The sequence below is a fragment of the Lissotriton helveticus genome, chromosome 4_1 (assembly GCF_964261635.1).
Source record: "Lissotriton helveticus chromosome 4_1, aLisHel1.1, whole genome shotgun sequence".
Classification (NCBI taxonomy): Eukaryota; Metazoa; Chordata; class Amphibia; order Caudata; family Salamandridae; genus Lissotriton; species Lissotriton helveticus.
Window position 1 is genome coordinate 1,773,124,789 of NC_136063.1, and position 17,787 is coordinate 1,773,142,575.

Sequence of the window (17,787 nt, forward strand, 5' to 3'; positions counted from 1 at the left end):
CACCCTGCCACTATGGCCGCTCTGAGGTGCTCAACCAGGAAGTGAAGCTGAAGTGCCCCCCTTCACACAAACAGCACGAGATTGCTGCGGTGGACCGGGGAAAGCAACAGAGCAAGCGAGAGCAAAGGTAAAACAATAAGATTTTAAAGTGACAATTTTAAAATGAGCACGCAGGTATTTCCAATTCAGCAGAGCTAGCGCGAGGAGATTGTACTTACCATCCTCGAGCGCGTTGGCCCCGCACTTAGCTTAAATACCCTGCAGCTGGTTAACCACTAGAGTGCCACCCTGCCACTATGGCCGCTCTGAGGTGCTCAACCAGGAAGTGAAGCTGAAGTGCCTCCCTCCACAGAAATAGCACGAGATTGCTGCAGTGGACCGGGGAAAGCGACAGAGCAAGCGCGAGCAAAGGTAAAACAATAAGATTTTAAAGTGACAATTTTAAAATGAGCACGCAGGTATTTCCAATTCAGCAGAGCTAGCACGAGGAGATTGTGCTTACTATCCACCCCTGCAGAAATATATAGCTACTCCTCTTTTGGCCAGTCCTGCTGAAGCAAAAAAAGCATGGGAATACCACCTAGGAATGAATAGTTTTCAAACGCGTTTCCTGCAAGAATAAAACCTGGGGTGAAGAGGTAGTTAACCACCTAATTAATGCTCCATATTTTTGTTTATTTAATATCCCATTGACTACAATATTACAGCACCTACTTGTCATTTTTTGACAGTGTATCTATAAAATATACCAAATACATCAATAACTCTCACAATCATAGCAATCTTTCCAAAAATGCCCTGCTACTGCTCATTCTACAACTGCTTTTACTGTTTCCCCATCCTCCCTCCCCCAAAATGTGGTCCCCTCAAGCCCCGCAACACGCACTTTACCCATTCAGTTGATGGGGTGCCCTGACCCTGCACCCTCAGTGACTGGTCCCCACCACACAGAAGAAGTACTCCGCAGTGGATAACAATTTAAAGCATATTCATCTTAAGCAGTGATCTCTATTAGAAACTCCTGGGCTTCCTCTACCCACGTGAGTAAGTGGAATTTCCCTTTGACAAGCACCCTTAACTTTGACTGCTGTGCAATGGATGCCTGCGCCCCCTGTGCTTTGAATAAAAATTATAGCATCATAAATTCTTTGTGTCTTCGCACTGCCCCTGCTGACATGTCCGAGAAAATCCAAAAATTTTTTGCCCTCATCGATGACAAACTGTCTCTGCCGGATTGCTTTTGTCAAAACATTCTCCTTAATTCTATAGTCGGAGAAGTTAACTAGAATTGTACGAGGATACTTTGGAATGTTATGGGCCGGAACCCGAGGATCTACTAGTTAATAGTAGATCCCCAGAACGGCCCGGGAGCACTTTTTGCTTGATAAATGCTTCAACCCAGCGGAGGGTATTGGAACCCTCGCGCACCTCGGGCACACCTGCTATTCGAAGATTTGAGCGGCGCAAGTGATTTTCCAAATCTTCCAATTTTGTCTCAAGTCTGCTTTGTCTGCTTTCACTTCATTAAATTTACAGATTGTAGAGCTCATCTGGTCCTCTGAGTGAGCGATCCTAGACTCTGCCTCTTCGAGCCTTGCTGGAATGCCAGCAATAGATGCCTCAATTTTTTCCAGTCTTAAATGAAGAGTGGTAGTCTCTTGTGCCTAGGATTTTTTCATCTCCCTGATTTCCTCCAATATGAGGTTCAGCAGCGATTTCACTTCCATCTGTTGTGAGATGGCCCCGGAGGAAGGGACTTCTGACTTCTCAAGCGGACTATCCATCCTCTGGCTTGATGGTTCCCAGCCCTTCTCTTTTGCAACACCAGGTATCTCTTGAGGCTGCGGCCCGCTTTCTGGCTGCTGCTGTCTTAAGATGTTTTCAGCGATTGAGGCTAATTCGCGAAAAGGCTGCTGAACGGCTGCGGCGCGTGAACTTAAGGGGTAAAGTGAAGGATTTACTTCCACTGGATCAATTATGGCAGAGGATGTTGCAGAGGATGTTGCAGCCACAAGCCTGACCTTGGGGGGTGGAGAGATATGCAGCCCTTCAAAGGGTGGGCCCTGACTCGCAAGAGGGTAAATACTCTTTTAATGAACACAGGGAAATCCTTACAATTTTTTGGTTCTGTCATATTGCATCCTGGTGTGGCTCCACCAGTCAATCACTTAGAAGCCTCAAAGAGAGTATTGGTTATGGGGGTGGGGATCCCCCTGTGGTAGCGGTAGTACTTGCACGGACTGTGACTCAGATTGCAACTCCGAGTGGTCTTCTGTAGAGCTCTCTGAACTAGACCTCGGCTTGGACCGATTCATAGTGGCAGAGGTTTTTACTCCGGGTGACGACCTCTTCGCTTGTACTAGGCACTTTTTGGCTTTCATTCCGGATGCCACCTCTACCCTGGCTACCGCATTAGCTTGCTTTTGGTGTCTTCCCATTTTGCTATATAGTTTTAGATTTTCTCCCCTCTTAAAATGTCCAAAGTTTCAAGACTGCCTGCAGATTAACCACTCTCCACCTCCACCTCCACTAGGTTTACTTCAGGCAGCACCAAATCGCCAGGTCTTATCCATGTCCACTCCCCTGCCACAGCCAGCTCCTTCAAAGAGTCTCCCTTATCTCTCTTATCAGGGCAACAGTCTTCTAGTATTTCAGCTATTATTGTCTGTCCGCGGGGCTCCGCTACTTAGCTGCTCAAATTTGTGCCTAAGGTAGCAGACATCACAAGGCACAAAATTAGACAGAGTGCTTGCCTCTTTGAAGGGTCTTAAAGGTCGTAGCTGTATACTGCAGATTGTTCCCCGTAGTCAGCCGTCCTCGGCCTTCCGCTACCTCAGCCTTCCGCCGCCACAGCCTTCAGCCTTCAACCTTTAATTAATTCTTTGCATCGTCCCGCAGCCTTCCACCGCATTAAAGTATTGTCCGCAAATTCAACCTGCACTCGCGATCTCGGCTCGTTATCTCAGCTGGTGTCTCCTTAGCGTTCTCGCTGACTTCAAAGCCGTGATGACGGCGTTACAAAGGGAATTCAGTTTGGCGTTCCGTCTTCTGCCGCAATCGCCAATCCTTTTGCCACTGTGGACTTCCCTCAGGTGGGTGGAGCTTCGGTCACCTCGACTATGGAGAGGCGGAGATCTCTTTTTAGTACTTTAGTGGTATTATTGTAGTACTAGTAAACATACTACACTGAATATGAATAGTTTATTGATAGATTAATAAAAAACCATTGCAATTTAAAATGCAGATAGCAACACTTCTTGTATTTTACCCCCACAATTTAAAAATAAAGCATTTCTTAAAAGACTCTGTCAAAATGGTCAGAAATATAATTGATATGCTTTCAATTAATGTTTTTTAAAAGTTTTATATACATTGAACACTGCTACAAGACCCTTCCAGAATGCACTCTTCTTTGCTAATGACCTTCAGATACTTGATAAGTAAATTGAGTTGGGTCCCATGATGCCACCATGAGCCAGTTATGGGAGTGTGCTACAGGATGTCTTTGTATCAGAAGCTCCATAGAAAGATATGCTGCGGTCAAAAGAGTGACTTCCATCAGAGTTTAATGGTATCTGTATCCGATTGGACTCAGGACATGTCTGCCAGTGGAGGTTGGTATTAGATTTCTTAAATAAAGTCGTAGCGAGATCCAGAAACCTCAGGAATCTTGTCAGGAGCTGTGCCTCAGTTCCATACAAACATTCATCAAGGGCTGCTTGGTGGATCTAACTCCAAGGCAAATGAAGCAGGTGTGTATCCTTCTGAGCTCTAAAAGATGTGGACATAGGCATAACATGTGGGCTTTTCTAATCTCCAGGGTTGTATAGATTTTAATGGGAGTAATAGAAATCTGCATCTGATAAATTTGAGGCGCTTTGAATGCTTCAGGTTGACAGAGAAATAGGGTTGTTGGAATGGTGAGGTTAAAGATGACAAAGGTATCTGTGCCCTTGAAAGGTTTTTAAAGGCCTCTTCTAAGTTGGATTTAAAGAAAAAGTTCTTTGCAGATGATCTGGCCATTGTTTCGTATTGAGTGTAGCCCGGTTCAGAGCCCCAAAGGTCCTTTAGGTGAAGATTGTTCAAAATCTTCTTCTGATGCCTCATCCCATTGGTCTGATGTATGTTATGAAAGGTTACTAATTCATTCCATATCAGGCTTTTTCGGGTGCTATCTGGTGCACTTCTCAGCCTGTAGCAATACTTTGAGAAGCTGAGGTCAGCTAATGAAGTTATATTCAATAGGCCGAACTCAAGCCTCAGCTGACTCACAGGCAAGAATGTTGGCAGAGCTAATAAGGACCTGATTGTTCCTATTTTATTTTTGATGCTTGATGCTTTACATATATCTGGTCTTGCAGGAGGTGAATTTAATTTTTTTTTATTTTGCCAATTTTAGTTTTAGTTCATTCTTGATATTGTAGGTATTGTGACCGGTGGGGGCTCTTTGAAGATCAATCAGAGCCTGTGGCTGTATGCTATATCATTGTCCAACAGTGTGATTTATTAATCACTTTTTTGCATCATACTTCTTTTGACAGGGTTGTAAATGTATATATGTATTTTTACAGCCCTGCTGAAGTCCTCTGAGAGGACGAAATGCATTTGTTGTGCTGTTTCTTTGATGTATTGAAGAATAAATAAGATAATATTTTGAGACTTCACACTTCTGGTCCCATCTTATTTTGTTGTTTTGGTACTGATATTGGAAGAAGAATATATTGAGGTTTACTGGACTGTATTCCTGATGAAATTGCAATACCATCTATGTGTATGTATTGAGGGTTGGCGGCATGTTTAGTCAGGCCATGGTTTGATGAAGTGTGATGTAAGGCGTAGGGCTTAATTTCTTGTTCATTCTGCATCCATCCAGTGATCATTGTGCGTAAGATGCTAGGTAAAGTCCCAGGTTTATTATTAATTTCTCTGCAAAAAACAATGAGCAGGGAAAGAGAACGTTGTCCTGTGAGAAGACACTTTATCAGTAAGGTCTAGCTATTGTAATGCTGTTCTTGAGAATATATCAATTTTCCGTCCATTTCAAAGGACAGCAGGTTCAATGCTTTCATTATTGTCAGTAACTTAATCATTGAATTCAAAGTCCTAGCTGGGGAGGTTGTAGTTGGGGTTACGGATGTTCTTTGTGCCTCTTCTGTAAAATCTGAGATAGTTGCTGTTGTTTCCGCTACTTGTTTATCTTTCAAGACTTCTGTGGCTCCTATTTTGCTCGGCATAGTTAGGTTCTACATAGGTGGTTGACCAATCTTATGAATTTAAATGGGCGACTCATTAACCACTTTATTTACTGGGATGCCTTGAATGGTTAGTTTTACTTGGTCGTCCTCCCTCAGAAAAAGGTCTGAGTTGTCTTTAAGATTACCCGGGCCACTGCCTCTGTGTCAGATACCAGTTGAGTTAGAGAATTACTTGGGGATGTGACCTTTCTCAGTGAGTTCCCAAAAATAGTTACGACGTGCCACTACCCGATGAATTCATGGCACTCTTGATGCAGATTGATGACCTCGGAGGACGAACCTTGCATACATATACTAAAAAAAATAATTTTGTGAACAGGACCCACACTTCCTAAAACCCAAATTAACATAAGGGGACAGATACAGAAATTAAATTAGCAGCTAATTTGATGAAGGGCTGTATCACATTTAGTGGATGGTGCATTTGCTTAACAAAGGAACTTCCCGAAGGAGAGTTTGGGTGACCATATGTCTGGCAGACAGGGAACTCTGTGCTGTTAGATTTTGTACCAGGGATGTATATGCATTGCCCTCTGAATGTGGTGTCCCTAAAAGTAACACGTCTTCATTTTTTTCAGCTAAGCTTTAGTAGAAGTATCAAATCATATAAAAACACTATTGTTTTAAAGAGTCCCAATGTGAGAGATTGGATTAGCTCTAATTGGATTAGCTCTGAATGGCTGGTAATACAGTCCACAGAGAGAAACTGCTTTCGATGGATACAACTATTGCATATATTGGGTAGCTTTACCTGAGAATGAAGAAAGTCCTCTGAAAAAGTTCAGATAATGTGCTTAACGAATCAAACATTTCAAAAACACAATACATAATAAAGATTCTCAAAGCCACCATCAATTGTAATTAAAAAAGATTTGAATGTAATAGGGCAAATTAGGTTGTTGAAATTATAATATTACCAAATAATAAACACTGAATATGCATTCCATTCACAATTTTAGAACATTAGACATGAAAAATCATGAAACATGTTCTCAGTTCTCCTCTAGAGAAGTGCACAGGACTTAGACAAGCCTTCCTCTGATCACAGGTGCACACGGTTGGATATAAAGTAGTGGTTGTCCTAGTAAAGGTTGATATCTTCACACTTTGATAATATGATGGAGTTAATAATTTATATTGAGATCAATCTAGAGACTGCATCTACTATGTTTTCCAGGATGATTATGACATGTAACATTGTGCCCCATTCAAAATGAGGGCTTCATGGCAAACACCCCCATGTAGGACAGTCAAAAGTCTGGTTGACTCATGAGCACGTGTTGTTTACCTAAATGGTTTGTCTCATTCTGATCAGGCTCTCTCTATTGACATATAGAGAGGTTTACAGAGTTTTACCTTATTCAGCAGGAGGAACCTAGAATGTCAGGTTTATTTGAGCTCCAGGAGGTTGGACTTAACTTGCAAAACCCCTCTGTACATATCTGGAATAAAGAGAATTGAACAGTAACAGGTAATTACAGCGTTTGCAGTTCAAAGCAGGAACACTGACTTTCATTTGACCACGCTCCGTTTGCAATCATGGTTTTTGATTTAACATTTCTAAAGTAGATACAGACAATTATTCCTTTATTAAACTTTATTATCGACCTTCAGGACAGTAGAGACCACTTCCACAGTGGTAAATATTGTCCCATTCACGAAAAGGGATCCTGTCAACACAGTGCCAGTTCTCTTCCAACAATACATTCTAATGCATTGAGAAATCTGGTCAACTGCAACGGCAAATAGTTCCCTCTTCTCTGGAATCACAAGACCTTCTACAAACAAGCAGCCGCGGTCGGTAGTGGGTGTACCTGCAGGGCGGTGACGTGTGGAGGGGCAGGATGCGGGGTAGTAATGTATGGATTATGGAGCTTTAGAGGTAACTATACATATAAATAAATAAAACTAATTTAGTTGCATGCACTGCATCCCCAAATGAGATGCAGTGTGCGCAACGAAATTCGTTTTATTTATTCATATGTTTACCCACCTGTAAATCTCTGTAATCCATACATTACTACCCCCCACCCTGCCCCTCCCCCTCCCCATGTCACCACCCTGCAGGTACACCCACTACCGACCGCATCTGCAAACAAGAGCTTCCAGACTTAGGGGCCGATTAGGATGGCGATGGACCTGCATCCGTCCGCCACCCCAGAGATGGAGGGACCGTCCGCAGGGGCAGCGGCGGTCCCTCTGTGCAAATTAGGATGTGACCGCCACCCTGGCGGTCACATCCTGTATGTTTAACATTGCGGCGGGTGCTGCTTGAAGTAGCACCCGCTGCAATGTTAAAACGGCATGTTTTACATTTACATGCACAAAGCGGCAGGCACCGCACGGTGCCTGCCGCTTTGTGCATGTAAATGTTGGGGGGTACCATAGGTACCCCCCATGTGCTCCTTCCTCCCCCGACACCCTGGGGGCCCGCAACGGGCCCCCAAACGCCAAAGTCCACATGCGGAAAAGCCGCCGCGGAAAAGCATGTGTCCTTGCACATCCTAATTTGGCTGACGGTGTCTTGCAGACACCGTCACCAAAAAGCCCTCCCCACCCCACGGATCAGTGGCAGATGGACCAGCCATCCGCCGCTGGTCCCACCGCAATCCCACCGCCATCCTAATCTAGCGGCGGGTGTTGTCTGTGGCTGCGGCGGTTAATCCGCATCCTCCAGTGCGGTGGCATCTGCCGGCCCGGGGGATGCGGATTAACCGCCATCCTAATCTGCCCCATGGTAAGTTAATTACACACACATTGAGTGGCAAAATAAAACATACCTTGCTATTTCTGGCTGTACTGACTTCAAAAACAGAATGGTTAAAGGGCGTTCAACAAAACAGAAAGTAAAATAATCTGCCCAACACAATTAGAGAAAACACCCAGCACATCAGGGCCACAGATTTTGTGTTTTTCAATAACAATATCACATTAAAAGAATGTTTGTATTTTAAAAAAATGTTTTCCCAGCAGACACCGCATGCATGACACCAGGTTTTAAATCTTCAGTGCCTTCAATGGAACTAACATGGCCATTTCTCTGCTGAACAAGGCACAGATATCACCACCTGCCTGCTGAAGATCTTTAATCTTGGTGGGTGTAATTTTTACCAGGGCACGGGAGGCCATAGCCTCTGCTGACCCGATGGGCTGCCTTCAATACAATAAATAAATTAAATAAAGCTGAAGCCCTTCTTTTTAGTGGCAATGCTGTCAATTAAATTCAATACATGTGCCGTTTTTTATTTTTAACACATTTCTCTTGTCTGGCCAAATATAATGAGAGTAACCATTCTGTATCTTGTTTGTTCCATATATTGGTCTGACTTATTTAGCAGCATCTTCTTTTCCACCTGACACAAAGTCAGTACTGTACAATTGCAGAACTCCTTAAGCAAGGTCTGGGGAGCAATCAATACATTGATTGTATTCACCAATGCTGATATCAAGTCCACTACACTCTTCTACATATCTAGTACTACCTATCAGCATACAATGAAGGGAATTCTTCCCTGGTGCACACTTCTTATGGCTATTGCCTCTACTTAAAAAGAATTCTTACATTCCTGCTTCCTTTTCCCGTTCATTTCAGGTGCAGAGTTTTTATTTAGCAGTGAGTTCCAATAGTAGACTCACACCATTGGTGCTACTTCATGTCCTAGTTTTGGAGTTCCAGGCCACTTATGATGGTAAACATCACTTACAACGAAACTTTTACAACGCACTACCATTACAACGCGGTCATTACAATGCAAACTATTACAACGCATTGCGCTGGGGGGCGCTCTAGGATAGGGAATAGGTTAATTTACTATCCAATAACCTTCCCTAGTGTCCACGGGGACTGAAGTTGGAATCGTAAATTAAACTATTCACTATCCAACACCCAAAAGCGCTATGCGTTGTAATGGTATGCGATGTAAAAACCGCGTTGTAAAGGCAGGCGTTGTAATAGCCTGCGGTGTAACGTCATACATCCCTTATGATGAATGCTGTCTTTTGGGTTAGGCTTATGTCACCAATATTCATTAGTTTCTCTTCACTTATAGTGCATGTCCTAGGACTGAAGTGTCCATTTGCCATAATGCTTTGTCTCCATTATATGTAAAACTCCACAACTTGTACATGCAAACTCCTGATAAATTTCCATAATGAGACCATGGTCGTATCTGAGCATCCCTCTGCTCCTAGTGTGGAGAACAGATTAGACTGTAGAGTGTTGATGGGAATTTAAATTGCCCTTCTTGTCTAAAGTCTTGAAGATGCCATCTTGATCTTATTCTACTGGACTACTTCTTGAAGATGCCATCTTGATCTTATACTACTGGACTTATAAGCATCATTTTAAGCTGCATACAATGCATTCCTGTGCAGTGACTGCCTTTACTAGCTCTGGTTTTTTATACAAATCTTGAATATTTTCAATTTTGTTGAGATGAATGGGAAAAACTAACACTCAAATTCAGTAGCAGCTCCTGGAGGGAATGGTGGGGGCGGTGGGGTGGTGAAGGGGCAGAGTAGGGGGTAGTAAACTATGGCACACGGCCGAACCAAGGTAAGTACATAAATAAATAAATAAAAAAAATTACATTGCGCACGCTGCTACTCCATTTGGCATTGCAGTGTGCGCAATGTAATTATGTGCTTACTTCGGTTCAGCAGTGTGCCGTAGTTTACTACCCCCCACCCTGCCCCTCCACTGCCCCGCCCCGCACTACTCCCTTCAGGAGCGGCTACTGCTTAAATTTCAAACTGAAGTATGTAACTGCCATCTGAACAGATTTCCAGTTGAGGAGAGGGTGGAATTCAAATTGCAAGACCTGACTCGAAAGAACATGAACAGCATGGTACTGTCTTATTGGAAACAAAAAAAAAATCAATTATATTTCCAGACACTCTCTTTTCAGTGGACAACCCTTTATTTTAGCTCTCATAGACCAGATACAAGCACAGAAAAGCATGGGTATTTACTGTGTTTTCCTCTCAGCTCTAAACTGCTATGGTTTTTACAGGAAGGAAACTCCATAGTTTTATTGTGTCCAGAAAGGATAAGGTAATATCTATACTGGGCGATGCCTTACCTATTTGTTACAATGCTATTAGGCAAGTTTGTCACACATGGCTGCCTTATCAATAAATACTATAAAAAATAAGAAAACTGTTGTAATGTCATTTCTTGTCTTCCTCCGACTTCACCCTGCCTTTCCTCTTTGTCCAGCTTGAGTACATTTAGAATGTCTTATGATGTCACAGAATGTGGGTGACTCTTGTGAGTCATTTGACTTCAGGCTGAACAGCTGGGAAACTGCTCCTGGTATACCATCTTACTTATTGACCTACCTACTTCCTTAGCTACTTACCTTATCATCTCTGTAACTGAACCATCTAATAACCTACAACTTGGAACTGCTTCCTGGACTCTTGTGGAGTTTCTACTACGAAAAAATCACATTGGGCTTCTATGGCAGGACGAGTTCAGCTTAAAAAGCAATAAATATATACTTATTATATATATATATATATATATATATATATATATATATATATATATATATATATATATATATATATATTGCTAAGCAGAATCTTTCTGAACATTTCCTTTTACATAAGTAGTACAGGAAGTACATCTTTATGGCGGATGTTCAAGTAGAGCCCACAGTACGTCTGCTTTTTGTTGTTTTGCACAGGCCCACTGAACAATTAATATATGGACTGGCTCAATCAGATTTAAAAGATGAAACCACTGCTTTGCCTTTTAGATGATTGGGAGCCACTGCTTCTCTGTCAGATGTCAAGTGAGTTAGAGAATAACTCAGGAATCCAAGGTTAAAATTGCTCAGTTAATTAGGGCATTTGTTGAACTGCAGTTCCCAAGCTAGGTGGGATATGCCATGCCATGATAAATAGGAGCCTGATGTACAATTTACTGGTTGTAGAAAATCAACGGCAATTTGCGACCAGTAAACTTTAACAAACTGACCATGTATTGATAGGTTGGGTTGTAAATTGTAAGTAGGACTGCTACACAATCAAACCTCCACAAGCATATTAACGATAGTTTCACAAATTGCAACTCTCTCCAAAAGGTGGACATCACACCGGGCAGGTGGCCTGGTAGGGTCAGCAGACCATCCTATCCTTGATTGCCTTTTTAGGAAGCAGAGTTTTTTAGTGTAGCCCGTTTTTGCTTAAGGGAATTGACACTGCCATTTAAAAAAAAAGTTTGTTTGATAGTTGGCAGTGGTCCCACATGTATTGTTCATTACTATCTTCATATCAATGCATCAGCGAACCTTATGGACATCATCATCTTCCAGCTAGTGACTACTTGCACTCAGTGCATTATATGTATCTCCCTTAGGAGGGACATTGATGGTTCATACTCCTCAAGATACTACAAATGTAGTCATGCTGTTTAACAAGTAGAATTGGTAAACATTTTGTTCGTTTATAGATAAGTGTTACAGTGCCAACTTTTCTCCATGTCCATTTGCTCTACTGTCTTTAGTCTCTGATAGCCTCAGGGCAGTTAGTTGTTCAATATTATGATAAACAGTCATCCTGTGTGGCTTCACAGTTTTAGCAACCAACAGCTGTACAAAGATACTTTTGGATATAAGGTTGGGGGTGCTCACTAAGCAGAATTGTCTGCCTACAAAGCAAGCCAAACATGCATAATGCACATTTTATGAAGTTTTCAAATTATTTTATGTGTGATAGAAGAGAAAGACAGAATCACAAAACAAACTATTGCATAATTACACAAAGTGCAGGATGAAATATATGGGGAAGAGATTGGCCAGCTACTCTCCATGGTTGTGGCTGTCTCCACGGCTAGAAATCTCACAGAGATTACCTGTACTTGACCTACATCGCACAGACATAAGTGTCTCAACAATCTTCTAATCATGGGGTCTGCCACTCCCTCCTTGGTGGGGATCCAGCTCCAAAAATGATGCCCTCAACTTCAAAGATTGACATATCATAGTAAACACTCCTTGTATGAGACTATGAACAGATATACCTAAAAGTATACACATTGTAAATGCACCTTGAGCCCTGGCAAATCTGTAACTGTCTCTTCTTCATTGACAATGGCACAACTGCCATAATCATTATAGTTTTCCTTTTTTGTTTCCTTACAAATCCTGTGATGACAGATACCCTGTGGCACAACTCTGCTCCTGGTGGGTAGCCTGGAGATGTCTGGGTTAGAGTCAAAGGTAGAGTAATGCATTGGCTGATCCTCGACGACCTATACCCCTCCCTCAAACTAACCTAGTATAATGATGTACTAGTATGTTCTGTTCATCTTTGTTGCACTCCTATTGCACCTTGAAAAACACCTAAACACATGCATAAAGTCATGGGTGCAAATTCATTGTGCTAATTTTTTTAGAATTATGATGTACCGACTCTGTGACATAAATAAGAATATTTTTTTCTGATTTTAATGTATGTAATCCTTCTCAGCAATGTAAAAACTATGATGACAAAAATCATGGAGGTCTATGTGTAAAAACAAAGAAAGAACACAAATAATAGAGATAAATGTAGGTTAATACCAAAGAATTGGCTCTTTTTATAAATAATTCTGTAATAATGATCTGTGGATTCAAGACATCAACTTAGTCTTTTTGTATACTTATGAACACTGATTTTGTGGTTAAGATGGGGCAATTTTTTTATGTAAGCAAATATTTCAATTAATTTTTTGAGAGTAATGGGTTTAAATCCTTTTAGACGTTTTGCAAATAGTTAATGCTTCTGGGAAAATGCTCGGTCAGAAATTGTGAAACGAATACGTGTCGTTAATGCAAGACATTATTTGTTGGAACCATTCTTCTTCTGATACCTTGGGTGATTTTTCTTCGTGAGGTATATCCTCATGTACACTTTTACACAAATGGTTAATGATGTGTAGTTCACATCGTCTGATTTTTTTTTGTGCAAAATTACATTCATTACACAAGGAAAATTCGTTCACAATTTTCCACCCCTCCACACGCAACAACGGTCTTATTTGTGTGTCTTTCTCGTGAATCTCTGGTAATGTTTCATCAATTATGCACTACAGAAAAGGTCAATATATATTTTTTTTTAAATCATTAACGCTTTATAGCTCAATCAACAAAGAAACTGCCATCTCTACCTGTAAAAATGTGGATTAATAACACATTTCTTCACAAGTGGTAGAATGCAACAAATACCCATTCCACCTAAACAAAATAGTTACACTGAAGATTCAGAGTGAAACAGGAGGCAGTGGACTAGGCATACACAGAAGAAATTAAAGTTTGGGAAGGAGGTCACTGAAATGATTGTAGACTTACTGATGTATATACTTAAAGACGGCGGAAGTCATCAAGGGACCTCACGTCTAACTCGCCCTACTCTGACTTGCAACTTCAGTGACTCTCATGCAAGCTAGTTTAAAATACATTAACTGTAATATTACATTTTACTATCACTACTGCACGTTTTAAAGAATCCATGATTGCAAGTATTTTTAATTTATATGCTAAAATTAGAAATTTATGGTGATAAAATGACTCAATTCTGACACGGACTCGTGCTTTTTTGGGCTTACTTGTGCATCAGCTGAACCCGCCTGAAAGCCTTTTTTACAAGGGTGTATAATTGAAGCAGTTGTTTTCTTCTACCTTCTAATAAAAAGCACGTTTGGTAATAAATGTGTAACAAGTGCATATACTGCAAGCTACGGGCTTAATTTATTTTCATTTTTCGGCCGTCTTTAGGGCATACAAAGACCCTTTCCTGTGTAAAAGCAGGATCAGTCGCTTGCTGTTAATATCCACTGTTGTAATTACGGCACAAGGCGTCTAGCCAGCTTTGCAAAAAGAGCAAAATTGAAGAACTAACCGATTAATCTCTTTGTGGCTGTGTAAACACAATTCTGCATATTGAACTGTGTTTGCAAATCCCTAACAGACATGTTTCTTCCAATTAGGTTGCTGAGCTTTAAATACTTTCAATCACAGAAGCCGAATAAGTACACTGCATGTGTTTAGGAAAAGTGGGAGGAGGGAGTAATCCTAAATTAAACATATTTCAATTGCGAGGACACGGCGAACAGCACACTAAAGTCCCAAAGAAGAGGAGTATAGAAATCCGTTTTCTCTACAATGCGATTGCCTACTGGGAATATGAAGAGATAAAATCGGGATTTTCAGCTTGATTAAAGTTTGATTCATGGAATTTCCTTGCAGAAGCGGAACGACAGGCAAAGGGGATTTCGTTTTAAACAGAGCGCATTCTTTAGAGCCCACAGTGTGGTTCACACAGGGTGAAAAATTGGAAACTCAAGTGATGAGCAAAAGGGCAAGCAATGGCTGATCAGACAGTAAAGGGGGTTAGTGAGAGAAAGATAGAGAGAGAGAATCTTCCTTCAGAGCCCGAGTAACAATCAGTTTACAGGTGTAAATTCCACTTTGTACATCAAATGCGAATTACATATAAATACAAATTAATGATTTGTCTTAATCGAATGTGATCGTACACATTTCATTTTTTTACTCACACCTATTACTTGAGTGTTGTGTAAGAGTAAATATTGCTCTCTATAATTGCAATAATATGTAAGAGTAAATCTGCTCCTCTCGTCTGGAATTGGCCGTTCTAGAGGTTAAATATCCTGAAAGGTCGGTGCATAACCTGAGCAGGTGAGATGGTGTATCAATGTAAGCCTTCATCAGCCACTGAATCCCATATTTTCTCAGCTAGAGATTTTGCCTCACTGGATCTTCGTTTTCAAGTGCTCCCACTTACCATATCCAGCGCTATAGAAACCTGGCCAGTTACAGGCTTCACCTTCTATTATTGTTGCTCTATCTCTAAGCCAAGGACTGAAGGTAATGTGTCAGACTGGCCAAAGCCACTAGTTCTGTTTTGAAATGTGCTATTGTAGTTCAGTCTTAACTGAGGACTAAGCGGCATAATATCAAGGACGACGTTAACAATTATCGCCGGTTTAGCGGCAGCAAAATTGCTGCTAAAGAGGCGATAATGGGCTTGATAATATGCCCTTGAGAATTCCAATAGAAGTCCATGTCCTGGTGTGAACATGGGCTTCTACTGGAATTCTCAAGGGCATATTATCAAGCCCATTATCACTGCTTTAGCGGCAGATTTCGCCGCTAAACCGACGATAATTTTAACGCCGTCCTTGATAATATGCCCCTGAATTCTGCTGAACCCCATGAGGTCACTCACCTGAGGTTTTTACTTTCACCTTTGGCTTCCATTGCAAAACTTTTTCTATTGACTCTTAGTTGAACAATTTAAGCAATTATTTTTAATTAATCTCTACTTTCTATTTCTCTACTGTTGTGGTTTTTTGTTTCATATATAGCTACTCATTTTATAAAATCCAAGTTTGGCACTTTAGCATTTTTAACTCTTAACTGGTGTGCCTTTAAAATAATTGGCAGTGCGAACTGCCCTCACACTGTACTTAGAAGGTAGTATGGGTGCTTTTCGAAGCAACCAGCAAGTCAGCCCTTGAAAACGCTTAGAGGAATTATTGGTTCACCCATGTCAGTCAATCTGACATGGGTGAATCAATCATTCCTATAAACGTTTATCAGTGGGTACCCTCTTGGGTTATTAGTGCTCTTTACAAATGAACATAACATATTAAATCAGTCAGGGGTCATACTAAAATGGTGCCATCATTCCCTCTCACAGTGAGGTAGCATACTTTTGCACCATTCAATGCATATTTAACATGGTTTCAGTGCAACATGGTGGACGCTTTTAGTAAGCACTTAAGCTCTTGCACAATAGATCTGGAATCATCCTACTCTACCAGTCACCTTTAGGTGCAGAATAAGTTGGGGATCACCCCTCTGCGGTTGGGACTGCGGTTTTGCCAAGGCTCAGCTGCCCACATATCTTAAACAAGGAGACATCGCTGGGAGGGAGCCATGTGCCTGGCAAGGCCAATGTAGTGGAGCAGTGTTCAATGCATAGAAGGCCACAAGACTGAGGGACCAGTGCTGTAATGCTAGATGTGTGTGTGGGGGCAGCAGTTCCTCGGGTGTCTCAAAATCGTGGTGAGCCCCCATGGCCTAACCTCGGATGGAGCACAGTTTTTTGTTCTGGCACACTCCCTTCACCTTTGTTTGTGTCCATTGGAGGCAGCAAGAAGAACGTAGTATTGGTGGTGCTGAGAAATCCGCAGGTTATATTACACTATGGTATTTGGTTTTATATTGCGTTCAAATTCTAGGGGGTGTCTTTGCGCTTCCTTGAGAGAAAGTTAAGTGGAAAAATTTAATAGGGACATTTATTGAGTGAAAATCCATGTTTTAGGGCTTTCCCAAATTGCCATACGACGGTTGATTCTGTAAGGTTGAGGGGGATAGAGTTCTACAATTTTGCAGGTCAGACCACAAAGCTTCTGCCTCCCCAACGGGATTACCTGAATTTGGGCACTACCACATTTTTCACGGTCATAGATCTTAAAGATCTGGTGAAAGTGTACCGGGACAATGTCTGAATTAGGTATTCTAGTCCAGTGTTGTGCAGAGCCTTAAAGGCTATGCACAAAGATTGTTATGTTAAATTGTTTTTGTAAGGCGCATAGCTACCCAAAAAGGGTTTCCCAGTGCCAGCCTGAGGATGGAAACAGAAGTATGGAATTATTGATTAAACAGCCATGTTTTTAGATCTTTGCGAAAACGTGTGAATTTTTTTTCGAGCCAAAGAGATGCAAGCAAAGTGTTCCACAGAGTGGGACCGAGAAAGGCAAAGGAACGGCCTCCCATCCATGAAAGTCTGACCCTGGGTACCAAGAATTTTCCCTGAGTAGTGGAGAGAAGTAATCATGAAGGGTAATAGGGCTGGGCCAGGGCTTCCAGGTACTGAGGAGCAGTGCCGGACTTGATCTTGAATAGAAAGCTCAAAGCTTTGAACTTGACACGGTTTTCCACTTTTAGCCAATGGAGATCACGTAGATAGCTGGTGATGGAGGTGGCTCTAGGAATTCGGCATAGTAATCTCGCTGCAGAGTTTTGCACTACCTGTAGCTTCCGCAATATGTCTTTGTTGGCCCCTAGATAGAGAATGTTGCCATGGTCTATTCCCTAGGTCACAAGTGCCTGGACCACTGTTCTCTGGGTGGAGCAAGGAAGCATCCAGACAACTTTTTTCAGCCACTTCAATGCAGTAAAGCAGGTAGCTGCCACCTTTACTGCTTGCTGTCTCATGGACAGCCGATCATCAACAATAAAGCCCAAGTTGCGGACCTGTTGATTGGGCTGGGGCGGAGAACCCAGTTCAATGGGCCAGTGCCGGGGACCACATATATCTTTATTGTTCCCTAAAATAAGAACCTCGGTCAGTCACCGTTATGTTTAAGCATGTTTGTTTGCATCCAAGCTGAAACTTTCCTTAGGCCATCTTGAAGAGCTGATGGACCAGACACCTTTTCAGAGGAAAGAGAGAAGATGATCTGGGTGCATACTGTGTAAGAGAAGAGGGACAGCCCAGCCTCTTCTGCAATAGT